Source organism: Lepisosteus oculatus, chromosome 14, assembly GCF_040954835.1.
Source record: "Lepisosteus oculatus isolate fLepOcu1 chromosome 14, fLepOcu1.hap2, whole genome shotgun sequence".
Taxonomy (NCBI): domain Eukaryota; kingdom Metazoa; phylum Chordata; class Actinopteri; order Semionotiformes; family Lepisosteidae; genus Lepisosteus; species Lepisosteus oculatus.
This window is the reverse complement of record NC_090709.1, coordinates 20325765-20335299: the sequence shown is the minus strand read 5'-3', so window position 1 is coordinate 20335299 and position 9535 is coordinate 20325765.

The window sequence follows — 9535 nt, the reverse complement described above, 5'->3', positions numbered from 1 at the left end:
ACCATAATATCGACAACATTAATAAACGCATACATTGAGAAAATATCTAACCCAGCATATTTTCCGGTTATATACCACAATGCATTGTTAGTATTCGTTGGTCACCATTTTGGACACGTTTTTCAAACGTAGAAGTATTTATCCGCAAATATCTCAGCAATGCTCTTTTGACGAGTAAGTATGAATAATAATACTATCTGAATACATATAGATCTTTCTTAATATTATTTTGATTAAAATAGTACGTGAATAAGCAAAAAATGGCATATAAAAATAGTGTGAATGGGGAAGATGCCGTTTCTCTATTCTTATTCTATGTTGTACTTTCAAACTTTGGGTACTCTTTAATTAGGACAGACTTTATTGCTCAACTGCTATGATGCAAGCCAAATTTATACATTTATATCAGCTTTGAGCTTAGTAAACCGTTCATTTTTAGATTATACTTAAGAAAATATTAATCATCATTTATTTGGGAAGTAATATAATATTATTTTCTCCTAGCTGCGGTGCTGAAGTCCCACCCTACATCAACAGAAAAATAAATAAAGGAGCACGCAATGTGTTACTTGAAGAATGCATATGCAAGGCAGGGGGCCAGGAGATCTGGACACTGAAAATAATAGGTTTCTGGTTCTAACTGTTAGGACAATTAGACAAGGTTTGCAAATAGTGGACAAAAATCATCTTAACTTCCACTGTAATATTTGTTTTCTTGGAAATATAGAAGTTGTACATTTTACAATTTATATTTGAATCAAAATGTGGTTTTGAGTTAGTGTGTTAATGTAATTAGTTTGTGTTTGTCATTACTATACTGTATATTGCCATGTTACCAGAATTTGTAGCTGAAGTTTAAGACTAGTTGTGTTTTTATGATTATTGCCCATATGTTGATTGTTGATTGATTGTTTACAATGTACAATTTGAAATACATATTTTTCAGGTGTGAATGTGTATTTTCAGAATAAATTTCTAAACCAAATCATTGGCTTGATTTACTAGTTTCTACACCTGTAAAACTCTTTGATGTATAATAGACCTCTAACCATATACGTATAATAGTCCTCTAAAGTTATCCGGAACTCCAACCGTATATGTATAATAGTCCTCTAAATTTATTCGTATAATAGAACTCCAACCATTTACGTATAATGAACATCTAATCATAGACGTATAATTGACGTATAACAATAGACGTATATCAGAATTTCATTCTAGATGAATTGCGGACCACATTTAGACGTCTAAGGTATGCGTTTAATAGACGTATATTATACGTCTTTTGCCAACTGGCGTGTCTTCCGACTCCGGGATTTCCTGAGAGATTGTTCAGCGAGCTAGTCCTCCGTCTGCACTTTGCACTGAGCTGAAAGCTGTGTGAGTTCCTTACTGCGTGTCCTGTACTGTTACATGTGCTCTCGTGTAGATTATCTATGTGGAGAACAGCGACAATAATTTTTCCCATATGTGAAGGAAAATGCTAAAGAGCCTGAAAGCTTTGAACATTTAAGTTCGCATGTTTTATATTCTTCATATACTTTATATTCCTTACAGCAGAGTAAGCCAATCGTAAGCCAATCACCAGCGGAATTAACATTAATATACTGTAAAGTGCTGTTACTTGGGAGTGTTAATCTACAATTAAAAGAAACACGTGGCATCTAGAGCTCTAAAGAGGTTAACATACAGTAGACGTCTGTAACAGATCTTTTCAGTTCATTGCTGTTCCTCTGGCTTGGTGAGCCTTTGGAATTTTAAAACAGCGTTTTGCTTGCCTCTCATGTGGTCTGTGTCCATTAAGAGCCGCACCATCACTGTGTCGTGTGTGGTCCTACACAACTACACAGCTATCTACTGGAGTCATCTTTTGTCTGGCTTCCGGTCAAATTCTGCGTAGACTTTAAAATCCTCATGCTCACCTATAAGGCTTTACATGGCTTGGCACCTCAATACCTGTCCGAGCTTTTATCGCCCTACTCCCCACCTCGCAACCTCCGCTCTTCAAATTCTGCCCTCCTTACTGTCCCCCAAGCCCGTCTACATTGTATGGGCGACAGAGCCTTCTCCTGCTATGCCCCCAAGCTCTGGAACTCTTTGCCCAAGGATATTAGAGGGTCACCTTCTCTAAACTCCTTCAAATCCAGACTCAAAACCTTCTTCTTCAGAAAAGCCTTTACTTAACTGGTTCCATTCTTCACCCCTCTGCTCTTCTTAATACCACCTTCCACGGTCTCCTCTATTGTTATTGTTGTATTTTTGTAATTATAATTGTGTCCTATCTTGTGAAATCTTCTTATTTATTGTTGTAGTCTTCTTATTTATTGTTATTATCATCCTGTAAAGAGCTTTGAGAAGCCACCTTTAAAGGTGCTATATAAAATAAAGTTTATTATTATTATTATTATTATTATTATTATTATTATTATTATTATTATTATTATTATTATTATTATTATTATTATTATTATTATTATTACTTATACAGCAGTACAAAGTCATGACGAGGTTGTGAGTTCAAGCCTCACCTGGAGCAGTTTTGCCTGTTATTTCAGCTACAGAAACTTGCTGGTGGATTTAGGTTGGTTGTTCTGTTTCTTTTACCGCTCGATGGAGCTTTATTAATGCAGGCACACCTGCTTCCAATTTTTTAACAATTTACAAAGCCTACAGTGGACGACATTTGGCTCCGGCACACATCAGTTGCTTGGGATATCATTATAATATTTAATTTGCTTTCCCGTCACACCATTTTTATTAATAATGATGTTTATTAATAAATGTTTATTTAAAACATGTCATTTATTATTGATACAGTTTCATTCTGTCTTTATTAGAACCTGTATCACAGCTAATGCACGTTAAGCCTTCAGGATGCAATGGTGAAAGTTGAGTTATCTCAGGGATCGAAGAGAACTGAAATTTAGTAAATCCATATTTTAATAGAGTGTAAATCTTCAAAGTGTTCTGTCACTTCAAAAGCAAGTTATAGGAGCAGGGATTGAACCCACATGGACACTTGTCCCTCGGACCTTAAGTCCAATACATTGACCACTAAGCCATCCTGGTTGGCAGTTTCAACTATTCAATTGCTCAGCCATCCCGGGTTCACCTTTCCAGTTCTGTGTTACACAGTTCATTGAATATATTTGTTAATTTAATATATTAATTGAATATATTTGTTATATTTTCAAATGGGATGGGACAGTACACTGGTGGTTCCCAGGGGAAAACAGGGTTATTGAGCCATTGGGTATTCTGAGAATAAATTGGGTGGGTGAATGTAACCGTGTGGTAAAGTAAAACAGTCCTCTTAGATGAAGCGCTACAGATGCAGCCCCTCAAAGTGTATAAGACTTACATTTATAGTACTGCTGACACAAATGTAACCTCTACATCAGACCAAAATAGAGTTGTGTTCACTTAATCATGTGAAGGATCTCCTCATGAATCTGTCTCAATCGTCAGTGGAAATAGAAGCCATTAAAATACGATACATGTTCACCTTCAACCCCTTCTGCCGGACGTGCTTGTTTCTGGGATATTTGCAATGAGTACCGAATTAAGAGTTATGTGTCCTTACTGGTATCTTTTAAACCGTGAGGGACATTCGGTTATATACAAACAGGACAGAGAGAAAGTAATAATCCTATTTTAAAGTGTCTTGCATTTTAATTTACTGATCAGATAAATTGAAATGTTCTGATTCAGAGCCCCTACAGTTCATGCTAATTAGAACCACAACAATGCTCCTGAGTCCTGAGCACCACACTGAGCACAATTTCAGCTGGGGTCTGACTTTGTTCAGCACGACTTCTTGTTGCAGTTAAGCTCAGAGCTGGAGACGATTTCCATATTCTACCACACTAAGTAGTCCAAAACTTTTTTTAAGTGAAGTCAGGTTGTTAAAAAATTAAACCAGCACCCTGTCACAGAAACGTACTCCGGTCTCCCGCGCAACAAGCAGGGGTACTCAACACTGTACTATGGTGGAGCACTTGTCTGCAGCTGAGCGTGAGCCCTGATTACTGTTAGCAGACATTTCCTCTTTTCCAAAGACATTTTCACCTTCTCTCAGCTTTTTAAAGACGGTCATAAACGCTCAAGAAGTAATTCATTTCAGTTTGAAGTCTGTTTCTGTCTCCGCTCTTGATGAAGAAAAGCTGTGCGTGGGGGACTCCCTCTCTAAAGAGGTTTGCCGTTACCCTGCAAGGGAGAAGAGCCAAAAATCACCGAGGCAACTACTGAGGCAATTAATATTTAACACGTCAATAAATAATAAGAAAGAAAAAAGAAAACTAGCCCAAACAAATATAAAGTTTAGAGCAGCACTCAATAAAAACGATCAGAAACCAAAAGCGCTACTTATGCGGATCAGTATATTCCGATACTGGTGGTTCCGCGGAAGAAATAAGAAAAGCCGAACTCCAAGCACTGTGTTGCCATCACGGCTACTCTGGCTGCAGCTGCTTTAAGATCTGCTTAGCGGGCACAGAAAGTTGTAGGAGGTCAGACTGGTTTGCGCTGTCCAAATAACAGTATGCGAATTTAAGCTTGTTCAAATAAGAGTATTTACAATATAATACATACTTCAAAAGTGTTACTAATTAGCATAAGTGTTTTGGCAGATTGTGGTCTTCAATTAGTAAACGATGAAGTGTTTCCCTCCTCGTGAGCAGACCTGCCTCCATTTACACAGACTCCTGCTCAGCTCTTGATTTCACAGCAGTTTTTGAACAGAGCCCAACGCTGTAAGCAAGTTGAATTATGAAAAGTCATTAGGCACTAGGGATCCCAGTATGCTATCGCATCCTACTTGCACGATCCTACTACATGGTTGGAGAGATCAAGAGGAGATCAAGAAAATTGGACTCAAACTCATGAGATTAAAAGTTTCATGCTGTACCCACCGTGGTAGCTGAGCACCTAAAACATACCTCTACAATCTTTATTTCCTTGTGGGTTGTGTTTAATACATAACACATTCTGATACTTAACGGCGACGTTACAGGGCAACAGATCGCAACCCTCAGCAACAATAAGCAGGACTTGGTTGTCCGGAGTGTGAAGCCAGGAGTATGTCTTGATCCTTCACTGGCTGCTATTTGAAAAGCCGTCATAAATGACGCGTAACAGAGCTTTATGCAGCTGGCTTTTATGCATCACAATGCATCAGGAAATACAATACTATCAGGAAAATAAACCAATTAGAAATACGCAATACAATGTCTGTTCCCAAAAATGCAAGCTGTTTTACACTGACGTCACTCCATTTGCGATAATTCAGATTGTGAAGACAACTGCTCCCTAGCAGATCAAAATATTACACAAAGGCTGTAAAGCACACTCTGAATCGATCCGAATATTTGATTTCCGCGATCCGTTTAGTCAACAACAGGCACCTTGGCGCTTCTCCAGCAAAGCATTGCTCAGTTTAGTGAACTACTGGTGCTTTCAACACACCACCTTGTATAGCTCATCAGGATGGCTGAGTGGTCTAAGGTGCCAGATTCAAGGTTTCATATCCTTCCATTGTTTGGGTGTTCTGGTCTCTGAATAGAGGCCTGGGTTCAAGCCCCATTCCTGACAGCTAGTCTCCTTTTCTCCCCGTCTTGTGCTCGCTGAAAATGACAGGTAGAGGAAAACGGAGAAACCGGTTTGCGGGCCCATCATGGGCAGGGAAATGCTTCGTGAACACTTCAATGTGATTAGCGGAAAGTCAAAGAGGCTTCAATTTCTGCCTTAAGAACTGTTTGGATTGCCTGTAATCGAGTAAAGATTTACATATGCATTCAAAAGTGAAAGACCGAAATATAAAACCAGATGAAGACTTATTAAAACATTGTTTTCCTTGCTGTTTCTCCTGCGTTTCATTAAATGTGACATTGTGAAATCAACCTGTAGCCCTACGGAATGCAGTCACTCCCAGTGACAGCGGCAGGAGCAGAGAGGATTATATCAGAGCTCGAAAATATAGGCAAATTGATTTACAGAACATTTTTATTAAACTTTCCTATCTGCTCAGCCTTACTGAAGTATTTCAGCTTTTTTGTCTATTTCTATACTTTACAGTAGATAGTGTTTAGCCAGAGAAGAGAGATACAAGCACTATACCCCACAGTAACCGCCATTTCCAATAACCTTAACGAAAGCAGGAAGATCAGTTTCTGCTCAAGACAGCTGTTTTCTGAACTGTGAATCTCCAACACTGGCTGAAGACGCTGTGTCTGGGCTCCGCAGTTACATGAGAAAAGACTCAGCGAGCTGCAGGCGCAGTTCGTTGCTCTGAGCTCCACGTGAGGAATGGGCGTATCCTCCTTCCGTTATCATCTTCATACACTCCTCTTAAAACACAGCAAACTCGGTGAACAATGCACTGAGTTTTGCAGTTAGCAGCTACATCACCTTCCAACCCAAAACTGATAACCCATTGAAGCTACGAAGGTCAGTACCTGGATGGGCAAGACCTGCTGGAAAAAAAAAGGCTTGTTGCTGGAAGTGGTGTTAAGAGACTCTTAAGATCTTCCAGAGGTGCTGGTCTAATAGCATTAGTTCCCTTACAGAGTTTACCTTTCATAGATGCGCAAATATTGATGGAGGTGCATGCTTCATGGTGCCTTACAACAGTAGGGACTGCTTAAAAATGAGTCATAGCGTGTGTTCGTTTCCATATACGCCCAGTGCCGCGGTGGTAGAATAAAGTATGATATTGCTTTGACACGCAATACTTTAACTGCAGGACTTCATTTTTTGGTCATTTTGTCTTTCATTGCATTAAGAAGCGTGTAAATCAAAGGCAATTCCTGTGTGTAACATTAATATTAATGTTATTCAAACTGTGGTGCAGCTTTTAAAATCCTTGTACACATTTCTCCATTTTTTTCTAACAAAATTCCATTTTAATGTCCAGACGGGGAGACTATCATTCCAACCAAGCCCCCCTTAAATCCTCCGAGGTGTATCTGTCTGCTAGCATGTATTTTGTAAAGATTTTTCTTTAAGACAGAGAGGGACTTTGAAAAAGGTTTCCGATGCCGCCACGCACTCCATGTTAGATTTATTGCAAAAGTGTGGCGGTAGCAGCACTTACTGTAGTTGTGGCAGAGCGCCCAAGGCAATGGACTAGAAATCCATTGAGGTCTTCCCACGTGGGTTTGAATCTTACTGATTATAGTGACCTTCTTATGTCATTGTGTTCTGGCACAAAAAAAAAAGATAAAGTGCTCTTTCCTTTTTCCTGGTACTTTTGAAATGCTAAATCAATTGGACCCAAAACCTTGGCAATAAGTCCTTCAGTGTCGACAAATGACATTTCGCAGATGGAAGCAGATAACAACGCTCTTTGCATCCTCATGTCTTCTGCCCTACTTCCAGCCTTTGAAAACCTCTTTAGTAAAGCTGAAAGAACCGACTCCGTAGGTGTTGGTCGTGCACAAAGAGGAGCTGTGATAATAGAAGAGGAGGAGTGAGAATGGTGCAGATGCAGACCTGTTTTCTTACACTTCTTTGGAAGAAATTAAAATAAAAGCTGAAACAGCAGTAGCCATAAGAGGAAATGCCTCCAAGCAGCAAGCAAGCACCCCTTGTTCGTATAGTGGTGAATATCCCCGCCTGTCACGTGGGAGATCAGGGTTTTATTCCCCAACAAGAAGACTGGTAGCTTTTCTCCCATCAGATTCCATCTCTCATGCAGTGTGAGAAAGCTTATGTAATATTCCTTTCTGTCATTTTCTGACAACTATTTCAAAGGGGCACCTTGTCAACTCCTAAATGCTTTTTATCAAAATCTACCTATGTGTCTGATTAATTTTATTTTTTTCCCCAAAAAAGTTTATTAATTAACAATCTCCAGTGAACAAAGAAAGTGCCGAAAAGGGTGAGTTCTTGAATCTTGAATCAGCTACACTGAACAGGGTATCTGTTCAGTAGTGGTTAGGATATATATATATACGAGAAACCAGGAGGTCACTTAACTCCTATTAAGCATACAGGATAGGATAAGGACATAACAGGAAAGGAATGGGACATTTTGTGTGTTTGTGCATATGTTAACGCATTATCTACATCATAGTGCCTTACCTCATTTGCATGATACTAAGACCATAGAGCAAGCTCTTCCTCACGAGTGAGATTCAAACCCATGCCTCCAGGGTGACACTATTATAAAATGCTTTGGAAAATGTGTTGGCTTTTATAATTCATCTTCTTTTTGGAGTGAATGTTGTATTTGAGAAAAAGCAAAGATGCTCACTAAGGTAGTGATGACACAGGTTCTGGCTATGCAGAAACTATGAATCATATTCATATGAGGGCATCAGAAAATAATATTTAATTGCACTTAGTTTATGATGCTGTTAAAGTGTATATATATATGTTGCTTGTCCTGTCTGGTTTAAAAAAAAAATAAAGAGCTGCACTGAAAAAAAAAACATAAAAATATGGAATTATTAGTAATGGTGCCAAAATAGATTTTCTTATCAAGAGAGATTCATACAATTTCTCCAATCCCTTATTATTTACCCTTTATTGCATAAATATTTCTTGTGTTTGATTAAATTTAGACTGTGCAACAAAGATGTGTCTCTTTTTCTTAAGAGTTACAGTTAAGAATCCTAATCTGTTTTATACACATTTCTTGCTTAACATGGTAAGCTGTTACACAATTACAAGCCTATCCAATGAGAACAGTCTTAATTGTAAATTAAACAGGACTAAACTTAACATTCCAAGACTATAAAGGAATAAAGCATTCAATTTAGACTTATATTTTATTATACACATAAAGTCAACTGCATGACTAGAATTCTGTTCTAATCAACCATAAGTAAGAGTAATCATAGTCAACATTTAGATGACTAGACTAAATCAAAAGTGGCCGACTACAAAGTGACCAATAGACATTTTAGGAACAAGTAAAGGTTTATTCCTCTGAAAAAAGAACAAAGAAAACACAAAAAGTCAGCTGTGGAAACTTTTACGGATGTCACATGCTGACGCAGCTACCTACTTCAACTAATAGACATTTCAATTGACAAGACTAAGACTATGATTAAAATAAAAACTGGTGACTAAATTGGTGTGTTTTTAAGTCACCTGACTGGATAAAACTCTTCCCACACTGACTGTAGCTGAATGAACTCTTGCCTGTGTGACTGCACTGGTGAACAATGAAGGTCTTCTGTGTGAGTGGGCTGGTGGGCTATTAAGGTACACGAGTCACTAAAACACTTCCCACACTGATTGCAGCTAAAAGGTCTCTCTGCTGTACGAATAAGGGTGGTGTGGTGGCAATATGGCTAAGGATCTGGGCCTGTGGGTGCCAGTTCAAATCCTGAAGCTTACTGAGGAATCCTACTCTGTTGGATACCTGAGCAAACCCCCAAACTCTAACTGCTCCAGGGGTGCTGTACAAATGGCTCCCCCTGTGCTCTGACCCAAAGCTTCTCTCCCTATCTGTGGGCCTCATGGTGAGCAACCTGTGAAAAGATAAATTCCTAATACAAAAAAAATTATATGGCCAATAAAGTGATCTTAA